Source organism: Zalophus californianus, chromosome 9, assembly GCF_009762305.2.
Source record: "Zalophus californianus isolate mZalCal1 chromosome 9, mZalCal1.pri.v2, whole genome shotgun sequence".
NCBI classification, from domain to species: domain Eukaryota; kingdom Metazoa; phylum Chordata; class Mammalia; order Carnivora; family Otariidae; genus Zalophus; species Zalophus californianus.
This window is the reverse complement of record NC_045603.1, coordinates 45531842-45545530: the sequence shown is the minus strand read 5'-3', so window position 1 is coordinate 45545530 and position 13689 is coordinate 45531842. Positions and strand designations below refer to the sequence as shown.

At 39.8% G+C, this 13689-nt stretch overlaps 1 protein-coding gene across 2 annotated transcripts in view; it reads left to right on the top strand.

Moving 5' to 3' along the window:
* The window catches only part of LGR5 (leucine rich repeat containing G protein-coupled receptor 5), a 124615-nt gene that overhangs the window by 1656 nt on the left and 109270 nt on the right, over positions 1–13689 (top strand). The gene's annotated exons all lie outside the window — the stretch shown is intronic.

Here is a 13689-nt window from a genome sequence, read left to right as displayed (position 1 = left end):
TCGTTCTTTCCTCTGTTTCGTTGTTTTCTGGAGAAAAGAAACATGAAGAGGCTTGTACAACGCCTTCCACTAGATAGTGATTCTTTTTCTAGAGACAGAGTAAGACAAAAAAAAAATTTTATTTGCTTTAATATTGCGTTGAAATTCAGAGGGCACCATCCTGCTAGATTTTAGTGTTCATAGATGGCAGTCCCCTTCTCATCTACCATAAAACTATTTTGGGTGCTTTTCTTTACTTGAAAAGATTATAGAATTATTTTTTCCCCACCAGGTTTTCCTCTAGTTACACTCATTGCATGTTTACAGTGGTGGAAATGACCATTCTCTAAGAATTCACATTTCTTCTTCCTCAACAGCTGTCTGTACTACAAAGTGAAATGCTCATCCCCAGCCTCTGGTTTAAATGCTAAACTCATTGTTTCAAGAATCATGTGGTCTTCTCTGTAGTGAATTTTTGAGAGCAGTTTGGCAACTGCACTTAAGAGCCTGGAACTATTCTTCCCCATCACCCTGAAGAAATTGATTAGATACAAGGGAGGTGTGCAATCCCCCCAAACACTGATCAATTTTAATCATGCACTTGTCATAAGACATGTTTAAGAATACAGAAAATAAATTTATGAGTAGTGTCAGAATGCTTTTTTTTTCCCACTTGAAAGAATGAACATTTGTTAGGCTTCTGTTACTAAAAGTTGGCATCAAATGCTGTTTCAGATTATTTCCCACATACCTCAAATGCATTTAACTGTGTCCTCCCTGTGTGAGGAGATCTTACTGCCGGGGGTCCTTATCTATCTATCATTATAGATAACCCCTCGGAGTTAAGATAGCATTAGGAAGTTAATTGTCATCTTTTTCTCATGCTGTTTGATGACAGCCTTACTCTGGCCTAGGGGGAAATTTTCTCAGTGCCCTATAAAATTTTAATCTCGAAGTGTCTGAAAAGTGTCACAGTGAATGTTAAATACTTGCTTCTTGTGGCTAACATGTCAGGCGCCATGAGTTGCTGAAATCAGTCCTGAAGTAAATAACCAAACTGATATTCCTCATGAGGTGTAGTTTCAGAATTTGGTCTCCTTATAGAGTACAAAATGTCAGGAGCCACGGGATGCCCTTTCTTGGGGCGGGATCAGAGTTTGAGGGGTTGAGGGGCTTGGAGTTTTTTGGGTTTTGTTTTTACAACCACAGGAACTCTGTGCAGACATTAAGGGTAGATGGTGCCCTCTTTTGGTTACACCTAGAATTATCTGGCCATTTCTGCCTTCACTTGTGCACTCCTAACCTAAAAGAGAAATTTTTATTTACTCATATTCAAATAAATGTATTGTACAGGTTTCCTTATTTTAAGAAATAACTTCCCTTTGCTCTTGAAAGAAACCACGAAATTATAGCCCCGTACCGCTGGGGCCCCGTCGTAATTAAGCTTTGGCGAGAACATCAAACTGTGCCAAGGACTGACGTGGGTAAAAAGCCAGACTACTATCTTTTATTGTTTGTAGTAGGTTATCACCATTTATTTGAATCAAAATATTATCTCTTAATCTTCCTCCCCTACCCACAAAAGAACAAGCATTTAATTTTCTTCAAACAGATTGATGATGGCAAGTTGCAGCTGGACACATTTGGCAAATGGATTTGCCATCATCTGATAGCTGGCTAGTCAGACTGATAGGTAAAGGTTTCCTGAACCTCTTCATATAAGGCAAGAGCTATTTATGGGAAGTTTTATAATCTTTGTTCCCCCAGAAAAGCTGAATCTTAAGCCAGTCTAAATATTAATATTAATTCTCTTTTCTTACTGAACTGCATTCCCCAGTAGATCTGTAATTGGACCACTGAACATGGTGGAAACACTGGAAAATCTCAATCTTAATCTTCTCTTTCTCTCTCTCTCTCTCTTCCAGTCGTTTTGGGCTCTGATTTCACAAAACAATAAATAGGCTAACAAAGCTCCCTTTGCATTAAAATAAGGAAAACACTAAAGTTGAGACATAAAAGCAGGCAGTAATTGTTTGCAATGTTTAATACATCTCAATCTACCAGTAATGATCTGTCAGAAATAAAGTAGCTCTAGCAGATAATCTTATTCTAGGTAAATTATTTTAATGCATGAAATGTGGACATTTTTTGCTAATTGGGTCTTAAAAATAATTTCCCCATGCTACTTAGATGTGCCTTTCATCCAGTTAGTGTGGCATCCAGATAGAAAAACTAAATCCTTATGAACATCCTAATATAGTTTTAGTATAGAAAATATACTTTTCTTTATTGATCTAGAACAGCCATTTTATTTTTAAATGAACACTGAGTTTTTCCCTGCTATTGCTTGAAGACATAAACATTTCATCCACAAGCAAATTCATGAACCAAAGGAACCAGGAGAATGAATTTTTTTTTTAAATTTTTGTGTAGCTTGCTTACTTTTCCATATGTAACTTTATAACAAAATTTAATTTTACACATAGTTAGCAAAACTGGTATTAATAAAAACTGATCAAAACCCTCAATTATAACTAATTAAGTATGGCCCTGGTGTCATACATATGTTTTAAGCATTTAAGATGCAGTTTCAAAATTAAAGAATATTTTTAGAATCTTCTTTGAAATGGTTTAATATATTTCTGCTTCCCTGCAAGCAAAGAAAAGTATTTTAAATCAAGGAAAATGTTTGTAGTTTAGAAATGGTTACAAAAGCCTTTAGCTGTTATAACAGTCTTAAAATTTAAATCAATTGCTAAATGTATGCAGTTTGCTCCACAGACTGCTCTCAAAATTTGTTGAAAATAGAATGATTCAATGACTTTTCTTCATTTTAAAGAAGTTCTTTCTTTTTCTCCAGGATTCCCAGGGTTGTTTTAGTAGTGTTTTTGATATGGGGGCAATTACTGAAACTCATTGACTAAATTATTCCGAGTGATTTTTTTTTTTTAAGCAGTGGTTCTGATTCAAACAATTTTGTGGCATAGATTTAAAGTAAATATTTTATTGAATATGATCAACATGTGCATGACAGAGTTTGTGTGAGAAGAATGAAGTTTTACATATAAGAAATATGATCTTCAATCAGATCTTCAATCCTTTCTTGTCCTTATGTGTTTTCTTCAAAGTAAAGGAGCTTTGATAACAATCACAAATTAGAAGATTGGAATTAAAAAGAAGAACCCATTTGTAGTTAAATAAAATGTATTTCGATAATGGAACCATTCCCACTTGGATGTGTTTGAAGAAGTTCAAAAACACTAAGCTGGTCTATGATTTCTCAGAGTTAAATTTTTTAACTGAACTGTTTGATTTTTTTTTTTAATTTCCAAGGCATCTGTCAAAGGCATAGAAATAGTACCCATGTAAGCAATTAACCCCAAAAAGCTGTCATATAATTAAAGACATTGCAGAATATTTGTAGTTTTATAACTGATACCTAATAACTACTGACCTTAGTAAACCATTTTTTATGTTTTTTCTATTAAACTCATACATGTAAGTCGTTTTAGCTATAAACTGAAGTATGTTTCCAATTAATCCAAATCATATGCCATATGATAGAAATGAAAAACAGTAGTGAGCTCTGCATTGAGCAATTCTGTGGAGTAATTTTTTGTTTTTGTTCAGTTATTTATATAAATTTAGAATAATGCTAAATGGTACATTTCCTCATAAATACCCCACAAGTGGATATTTCTGGCAAATTGAATTCTTCATGAGAAGGCAGATTCCTTCCTATGAGATTCAACCTCTTCACTCCTGTTGCAATGCTTTCCTTTACAGAGTCTCATTTTATAGCACAAAGATGAATCAGACTTGCATCAGAGCCACAACTGATATATTACATACCAAAGAAAACAAGCTGATTATCTAGTCCTATTGCTATTTTTGATGTCTCTTAGCAGAATTTCACTTGTTAACTGTATCCATGAGTTCTAACCTCCTGCAACTTTTTTATTCCCGGATCTTTCAGCTTCAATCCACATTTTTATCCACTCATTATAGACGCCAACTACAACACTCAGTTTCACCCAGGGAACTCCTTTTCTACGGAAAAGGGAGATATTTCATAGGCTGTAGGGTGGAATTTTTTCATAAAATTTTTCATAATTCAAAATTAATTTTGTTCTTTAGAGGTTAAGAGGCGGGCCCATTCTTGAAATCCCTGGCATGTTCCCCTACCTCTCCCAGTGAATTTTTTTTATTACGTTGATCGAGCCCAATGGAAATGCCTTATTTGAAACTGGGAGGCAGAACAACGTTAGCCATTTGATTTCACGCAATGGAATTACATTATCTAGTCGTAATACTAAAAGACTGTTAACAGGGTGTCCGCCATAAGAGAAGAGCTGTTTAAAAGATACTTCACAAGCTGGACTCCTTCCTCATACCTTCATATGTTTATTACCCCTGTTCTCAATGTGTAAGTCTGGGATTGGAGAAGCAGAAATTTGCTTTGAGAGGACGCAGAGGGATTGACCATGTCCCTGAAACGGTCTTCCTTTCAAGGTCAAGTGGAGTAACACTCCAGGATGTGATGATGAGCTCTCTTTCCTTCAGGGTTTATCCTCCTCACTAGACTTTGAGCTCCTCCAGGGGAGGAAATTTTCCATTTTATAACCCAAGTGTCCACACCAGTGCCTGACACTTAAGGGACGTTCAGTAAACATTGACGGTGTGGGAGTGAATAGAGTTGGCTGAGCCAGCTGCTGAAATCCCAGTGGCTAAAAGAGGCCCGTCTGCATGTAACAGAACCACACAAGGCTCTCTGCAGTTGTGTATGGACCAGCCCCACTTGAAATACAATTAAATTGTATTCAGCTTAAAGGATGCAATGAGTTGCTTATTTTAACAAACACGCCATAATTTACATATCTAAGTCATTTTATTGTAATAACAGCTGACATTTATATTGTTCCCCGTGAGTACTAGGCATTATGCTAAGTACTTTACTCATTCATAGGCCCCACAAACACCCTGTGACGCAGATACTATCATCATCCCAAACTTGCAGGCCTGTCTGCTTATTCAAGGATATTTACATTGCTCAACGTGTTTTGGGACCTCTCTGAAATTATCTTCAGAGCCAGTTTACCAGAAATACAAGAAAACCAGCCTTCTAATTTATAGTTATGCCTCACAGTAATTGTAACTGGTGATGAAATATTTCAGCACATTTTTTTTTTCAGGAACACAATTTACGAAGCTCTAATACCAGAAATATTTCTTCAACTAACTGGGAAATGCAGTTTTTAATTTTCAGTAAAGTGAGAATAACATTATATAGCTGAGGGCTAATATTTTAAGTTTAGTAGATATCTTTTCATATATCCATTTTCTTACTACCACAGAAACAATTTTTCTTATCCACAAGTCAAAGATAAATTGTGGTAGCTGCCCGAGTATCCTAAAGAGTGATCAGTTGACTAATAACTTCCAAGTCAAGAATAAAACTTTTTTTTTCTATGACCATATCCATGTGTCAAATAAAGCAGCTGAATTCTTTAGAACTAGTTCTCAATTCAGAGAGACATGAACTTTCTTACTAGGCAAATTTTGAGTTTGTATTCACCTTTAAAACAGATAAGATGAATCGATGTCATGAAGGTTGCCATACTATCATTTGATTCAGAATGGAAATTATTTCAAAGTTTTGTCTGCTTATCTACCTGTAAATTGTGCCTGGTTTAACAATTAGGCCGGTGATATAGACATCTGTGTAAATTAGCAATCTGGATAAATCAGAGAAAAGTTCCCCCCTTTGAACAAAGAAAAACTCTTCCTAAGCTATCCATCCTGTTTCATCAGTCTTTCATTTCATTTGCTGCTGGAAATCTCATGCGTGTTAACCATTTATTGCATTACAAAGTCAACAATATGAAAAACCAATAGCGGGCCAATTAATTATAAATTATATTCTGTATAAAGAGCACCTCATCAAGTAAGAATTGATGTTTAGAAAATGTAGGACACGTATGGATATAATCTCTAAAATCTCCTAAAACACCACTCCCAACTCCAGTTTTGTTTTAACATTAATAATTTTTTTTAAAGATTTTATTTATTTATTTGACAGAGAGAGACACAGCGAGGGAGGGAACACCAGCAGGGGGAGTGGGAGAGGGAGAAGCAGGCTTCCCGCTGAGCAGGGAGCCCGATGCGGGGCTCGATCCCAGGATCCTGGGATCATGACCTGAGCCGAAGGCAAATGCTTAACGACTGAGCCACCCAGGCGCCCCTAAACATTAATAATTTAAAATTATGCAGCAGTCACTTTCAGGGGTCTCATTTGTGAGGTATACACATTTTTTCTGCATTCGTTTTATCCTCCTTGCCTTCAGAAGGAGTTTGGTTTCGTCTTCTAACAAGGACTGTGGTTGTCGGGGGCGGGGAGGAAAGCAATCCCTTTCCTGCACACACACGAACACCCATGGCACCAACATACCAGTAAGAAATGGTTTCCTTTCTGTCACATGCTCTGTGGAAATGACACATAACATTGACATGGCGTGGCCGCGGAGAGCCAACTCTTTCAAGGCGAGAGGCTGAGGAGCTGGCTGTGTGAAGGCACCTTCAGTTTAGTTCAGAAGCTGAAATGCAAAGACCATTGTCCTGGCGAAGGGAGCCCACCTCCTGCCGAGAGCGCTTGCACCAAGCTGACCTTCCTCATCTCAGCTGAGGAAGCTGAGATTAAGCTTTCTTCAAGTGGTCCCTTGTTAGCCCAGCCTTTTCCCCAGTGTTGCTCATCTTTCACAACTGGAAGCCAAGTGTTTCAAACTGTTACTCAATTCTGCAGCCAAATTCCTTTATTTCCTCCTTCCTCCTCCTTTTCTCCCTCACACACACACACACACACACACACACACACAGAGTGATGGCTAACCTTAACATTCGTGCCTTCCCTTCCTTTACAAAGTTGACAGAAAAGAAAAGAACCTAAGAATTTTTATGTTTCACTAAAAAACTGGTAAATATTTTTGTGCTTCTTTTTTCTTGAAACTCTGAAGAAGTAGAACAGGGACTCTACAAAAGATGTCTATTTGCAAAAATAACCTGCCTTTGATCAAAAAAGCCGCAAAAGTGTACTTCTCAGGGAAGTAGAAAACCACACATGATCTCAAGTGGAAAAAATATAAAGAATTTGCTGAATTTTTAACCTTAGTACATAACAAAGATATTATTTTAAAGTTGGTTGGTTAATGTGGGCTGTGTTAGAAATTTCATTGTGTTGTGTTTGGGTTTACCCAATGTTATTTTAATGAGTTTATTGGTTCAACACACAAAACACCACGTGGTACTCGAAGTTTTCAGGTTATAAATTTTCTTGGGAGGCACTTACTTGAAGGAACTCTGTTACATAATCAACTGGTCTTTCAATCTATCAGCACGAAATAACCTTTCCCTTTTTGTATACATATACAGTGAAGATTATTTGGTTATAAAAAACAAATAAAATTTTCCATGGAAGGATCATCTATTTTTTGTATATATATTGAGACTTTGGTAATAAACATTTATTTCAGTGTTTGTTGAATGAATCTACAGAATGAGTTTGGCGTCTTCTAGTGAAGACCGAAATAAGACATCTTCTTCCTTATTTTCCCTTCAAACTTCCTGCCCTGAAGGGACCCTTAGCAGAAAGTCATGCCTACGTTTGGATGGTAGACCTACTACTCTATGACCATTGGAGTGTCAACTGCCGCATAAAGTAAAGCCTAGAAAAAAATGCCAAGAGAGGTGGAAAGACGAAGCAAGGAAATCTGCTACCCAAGAAACCGTGCGGGCAGGACTGAGAGATGGTGAGACCTCTACTAGGCCCCCTGACGCAGATGGTACACTTCTCCTGTGTCTCTCGATCCTTCTCCATCCCTGGCTTCCAGATAGTATCAGAAGACTGGAAACATGCACTTTCCTTATCTCAGACACGTCCCCCAGGGCTTCAAACTAGGAGATGAAGGGAAGTTTAGAGAGAAGAGTCTTTGTATACTTTGTATACTTTGTATACTTTGATACTTTAAAGTATCAACCCTAAGTGCACCGAAATTGGGGTCTTTGATTTTAACCTGGAGAAGCCACATCACTCTCCCTGCGGTGGGAGGCCCGCAGTCACAGCAGCCCCTTCCCTCAGCAGCTGTCTTACGCTGGGGCTCAGGGCAACGGAGGAAGTTCAAGATCTTTTTTCACTGAGTCTTCTTTTCACTTCGGGTAGCAAAAGGAAATCCTCCTTAAACCAGCTTCTCCCAGGGTGTAAAAATATCTCATTTGAAGATCTCAGAAGTTTGAGCAACATGATTCACTGACAGCGAGTATGCACTTTCCACCTTACAGCTGCTGGTCATCCAGCGTAGAGTCCACTTCCCCACGGTCTTACCACGGTCTTATAATCCTGACAAGTGTTAGGTGGATATCGTCTGGTCCCGAATGACTAGTAGGTAGTAATTTGAGGCCCCCTTTGCCTTAGCTATAGAAACGCCTCAAAACATAGTTAATTGTATATTGGGAAAGGAAAGGCTAATTTTGGTAGGTTGATGTTAATGATAATACCAATTCACAGCTTATGTTAGTAGCTAACCACATGTAGAGTATGGTTCTACCGTAAAGAACTAAAGATAATCTTTATCCACAAATCACCAGCAGGACTAAGCTGTATACCTAAGGTCACATTACAGAGTGCAAAACTGAAATTTAATCGTGATTGCTAGAGCATTACCCTAATTGCCCAAATAAACAGAATGAAAATCACTTAGATGGGTTGCCGAGGTTTCCGATGAGTCAGACGCTGTGTCCACCCATGGGATGTAGAATGTGAAGCACCTTGGAGGTCACCTAATCCAACACCTTCATTCCACAGATGATGAAATTCATGCTCCTAAGAGGTAAATGACATTCCCAAAAAGCACATGGCTGGCAAAGATGGAGTTGGAACCCAGCTCTCCTGAGAACCCCAGCTGAGTGTCCCTTCTCTTCACTTTTTTGTTCCAATGCCAGATACTCGGGTGAATTCTAAAAATCCCAGTTATCTTTCTAGATGTTGCCAAATAATCCTGTTGCTTATGCGTGCTATATACGTAAATATATGTGCCTGAATCTTAACTGTATTGTCTTTTTTTGGCCCATTGTAGATGCAGATAAAGTGTCTCTGTATCACCTAAAAATCTGCAAAACAGAAGGAAACAATCAGATTTAGTTTGAGGAATAAATAATTTCCCAAATGTCTGTTCATAGTAGTTAAACATGTGTTTATTATAATTTGAATTTCATTTGTGACCTTAACTTGACCAAATTTAGATTGTCTTCGTGTCTCTTGAATGTGCTCCCTTTCTCATCTAGCACTGAAACTGCATTAATTCAGTCTCTCCTCGATTTTTGCCCGGATCACCATGGCAGCCTCCTGTCTTGGTTTCCACAGACCCTCTGGACACACACATTCCCTACCCTCACGCTAGTTTGTCTAAGATGCAACTGTGGCCATGTCTCTCTCATATACAGTCCTTCAGGGGTTTCCTGTGGCTTTCATGATAAAGTTTAAATTCTCAGTCTGACCCACAAAGTAAGCTTCTCTTGCTTCATTCCTCACCTGCAAACCCTGCGGCCACTCCACAGCCTAGCCCCTCCTGCTCTCTTCACTCCAGCCCTGTGCAACTCCACCTACAATTTCCATGTTTCCTTCCTCCAGGTGTTCACGTGTGTTGGTGTCTGCTTGGAATGCCTGTCTTCTTTTTCATTTTGCTCACTTCTATGAGTCTTTCCATACTCAGTTCAAACATCCACTGGCTCTTCCGGAAAGCCTTCTGTAACCCACCATTCTAGAAACTGGTCTCTGATGCTTCCATATCATGCTGAGCCCACCTCTGTCATAGAACTCACCACACTTGACCACCATATTTGTCTGCTTGTCTGATCTGCTTGTCTGTTTTCATTACTAGACTATGTATACCCCTTGAATTACGGATTTTCTTGGACCAAAGAAGACTCCGCCTGGGATTGAGATCAGAACACACAAACCCTGCGTTGTTTTGTTTTGTTTTCAGAATCCCTGTGTATTAATATGCTTTTCATTTTCTGCATTTTGTGATGCTTTGCTCTCTTGTGGACTTGCTGACCCAGGAGAGATGGCCTCTCTCAGGGCTATCTAAAATTCCTCCGCAAGTGTGCCTTTCATATGCAAACCAGCCGATCCAAGGCCCACACCCCCACCACCTTCATTATTGGGCTCTATTGGGCTCTTACAAGGCTCTTACACTCCAGGTCTATATTGCCTATTCTGATGACCCCAGGGCCAGGTACCAGACGACTGTGGACAGCCCCTGCACCCCCGAGCCTGCTGAAATTATTCCAACTAGCCAATTCCTAGCCTGCTTACCTTGTCTATTCCTTCACATGGAAACCACAATGAACGCTCATGCCCATGCTTTCCTCCCTCTCCTTCTTCTTCCTGACTCTGGTGTTCGCCCATGTGACCCTGCATGGCCGAATGTACCCCCGACTCTTGGGCACTGTGAGTAACAAACTATCTTTTCACTAACAGTTGTCTCCCGATCTATGGGCCATACCATACCTAAACAACATTAAAACCGACATTTTAAAACACTGAGACTGTGACCTGAGCCGAAATCAACAGTCCGACGCTTAACTGACTGAACCATTCAGGTGCCCCTAAACCCATGCTTTTCAAATACAGTGTTGCCTCTTATTGCTGTTCCCCAAAATAGTTAAAGCCATTGCCCTAAAACTTTATAATTTTCATTAAACAAGATTTTTTAGGTAAAAGAATAGGGGAAGGAAAAAGGGGCAGCTTCACATGAATAGTGTATCACCCAACACCTGTTTAAGTTTAAAAGATTCTTTCATCTTTGATCCTTGGTATCAAATAGATAAAAGATTCCGTGTATTGAATGAAGTCTCATATTTTCACGTGGGTGCATAATGTTGTGTAGACACTGCACAGACCTCCAGGGTGGCTGATGACTGAGCAGACACTTTGTCACCGATTCTGGGCCAGTGGCCTCATGGTAAAAGCCCACTCTTCAGACAGGATTCAATGAATGGCTCACAGTTTGCGGTCTTGGGCTGACATTGATTTTCTCCTCTCATTTTCATCTCACCCATCCCCACGATTTTTCCTGAGTATGTAGGAAAAAAATCAGTTTGGTCACTTCTTGGGCTCTCAGAAGCCCAATCTCAGCAGTTGACTTACTGTAGCAGCAGGTGAGAGATGATGGATTTAGTGGGGGGCAGAGAGGATATAGGGAACCCAGCTTTTTCTCAGAGCCAGAGATGCACCCAGGAAAACTATGTTTTCAACACAACTAAAATGTGTTTGATTTTTTTCAATGTATTAATGGCAGAAAAAATAACTCTGGGGGAAAAAAATATAAGGAATAGGTTTATGTCTATCTGAAAATAGCTTCAAAAGAGTTTAATTCTCATGAGGAATTACGGTAGCTGTCTTTGAAAAAGAAGCCGTTAGTTCAATGCAATTGCAGGAAGGATCTTTGCAGTCAGTGATGACAACGAGGCTGAAATTATTTCCTGGAGAATAATAGATACCAGTGACTTGACTCTGTGAAGGGGAAGGGATTCAAAGTTAAATAGAGGGTCAAAGCACCACTCAGGCTTGTCTTTGAGCTGGGGACCTTGGATTTAGGGCCAGTGATCCCCAGCAGAGAGGAGAGATGGGTGGGCGGTTATTGGACCAGACAGCCTTTTAATTCTGCTGGATGAGCCCTGTGTCACCATCTTCACAGATTCTCAACAGCCCCCTGCAGAAGAGGCAAGCTGCTTCACCCATGACCAATGAAATCAAGAGAGCAGGTCCGGAAAGGACAAGGGAACTCTCTAGGAACACTTTCATATCTTACTACGTGTGAAAGGTTGATTCTGGAATTCTCAAGTGCCCACTGAATCACTAAAGTAGGAAGCTGATTTATTTTACAGCACTAAAGCCAAAACTGAAGGAACGTTCCGGCAGACGTCTACTCTGTGTTACCCAGCAGCTTAGATTGGACAAGTGGGATCTATCAGCCTAGTTCTATTAGGCAGTTTAAACAATCACCAAACCAGACTGAATCTGAAGGCAGCAAAAGTCAAACAATTTCAAATGAAGAGTCAGAAGGATCTGGCTCAGGCAAAGCACAGTTCTCCAGGTGGCAAGGGGGTAAGAGAAAAGCCACAACCCAAAGGAGACTGGGGCAAATAAGAAAAGAATAAAAAAGCGTCAAGGAAGACCCAAAGGTGAGGTCAACGGCAGGACAGAGAGAAAAGTGAGGCACAAACTCAGGCTGCCAAGATGGCACAGACCCTGGCGACCGTCTCAGCTGTGGGGTGGGGTCACCCAACGGGTAGTTGTCTGTCCTTCAAGGAATCTACACGCACACTCACACATTTACACACCCACAGCAGGGGCACATCGCTGCATTTACACATAGAAGAAACGGAAACTCATTTTGCAAACAACCTGAAAATCTCTAAACCCATTTATCTACTCTCTCCATAGGATGCTAAGGCACCTGGCATACTCCTAGGAGCTGGGAAATAGTTAACACTGTGGTGCAGTGGGACAAAACAGACCCCCAACGCACAGAGGAGCAGTGTTCCCGGTTAGAGGTCTAGTCCATGGTTCTCAAATTGTCTGCACGTGAGCTCCATTTGTAACCTAACCTTAACCATCTTGAGGCCTAGATCCCACACCAAACCAACTCAATCAGAATCTCTGGGGGAAGAAGCGAGGCATCAGAATGATTTTTTACTCCCCAAGGCAAATTCAATGCGTGGTCAAGTTTTGAGAACCACTGAACTAGATCTAGCTCCCCCGCTAAATCAGCCGTAGAATCTCTGGCAGGATATGCATACCCTCCTGGCCTCAGTTTTCACATCTGTAAAGTCAGAGTGGTGAGCATATGCTCTGAGGTCTCTCCAGTTATCTATGAATCTGTCAGCTTGAGATTTGTGTGTATCGTACACCAGGACAGGTGTAGTGAGATTGTAGAAAATGGGAGGTTTCTAGGCATCCACACCCACATCCATTTTGTACAGCAAATCTGGGAGCATTGTTTACTCTCCTGCAGTGAGCATTACTTAAAATGACTTTATTTGTTTTGCAGTTTAGAGGGCCTCTGTAGGTAGCCTCAGGAGCCCATTCATTTCATTAACATTAAATCAACAAGCAGACCTTCTTTCTGCCTCTCTCAAGCAGGATTAATGGATTTTGGCATGATTTGTGCATCTAGCCGCAAAACCTCTTGCTGAGAGAGCTAGCAGGCTTGACTAATTCCCAGCAGTGCTAACTTCATAAACTTACTATAAGCTTTTAACTTTGACTGAAGATTAAAGGTAATGACTTCACACTGTTACATCTGAATGCGTGATACTCGAGATGCATAAAAACTATATAAAAATGGCACACTATTTGATTAATTAACATTATTTATATATATGTTTGCGTGTGTGTGTGTATATATATCTGGATGTTACGCTTATGAGAATACTCAATTCTGTGTATGTAAAAAAAGATCCTCTTATAACACTGAAAAAGATTTATGCAACAAATAATCTACCCCAAATAGAGTATTGACAGGTGTATGTGTAAAGTGTAAGCGCGAGAACCTGTGGTTAGAATACGGTAAATATGCTAATAGAAGGCCCAGTTTTGTGTGAACCCATAACAGGACGCTCCGTTGAATAGGAACAATTTTCTAAGAAACAAAA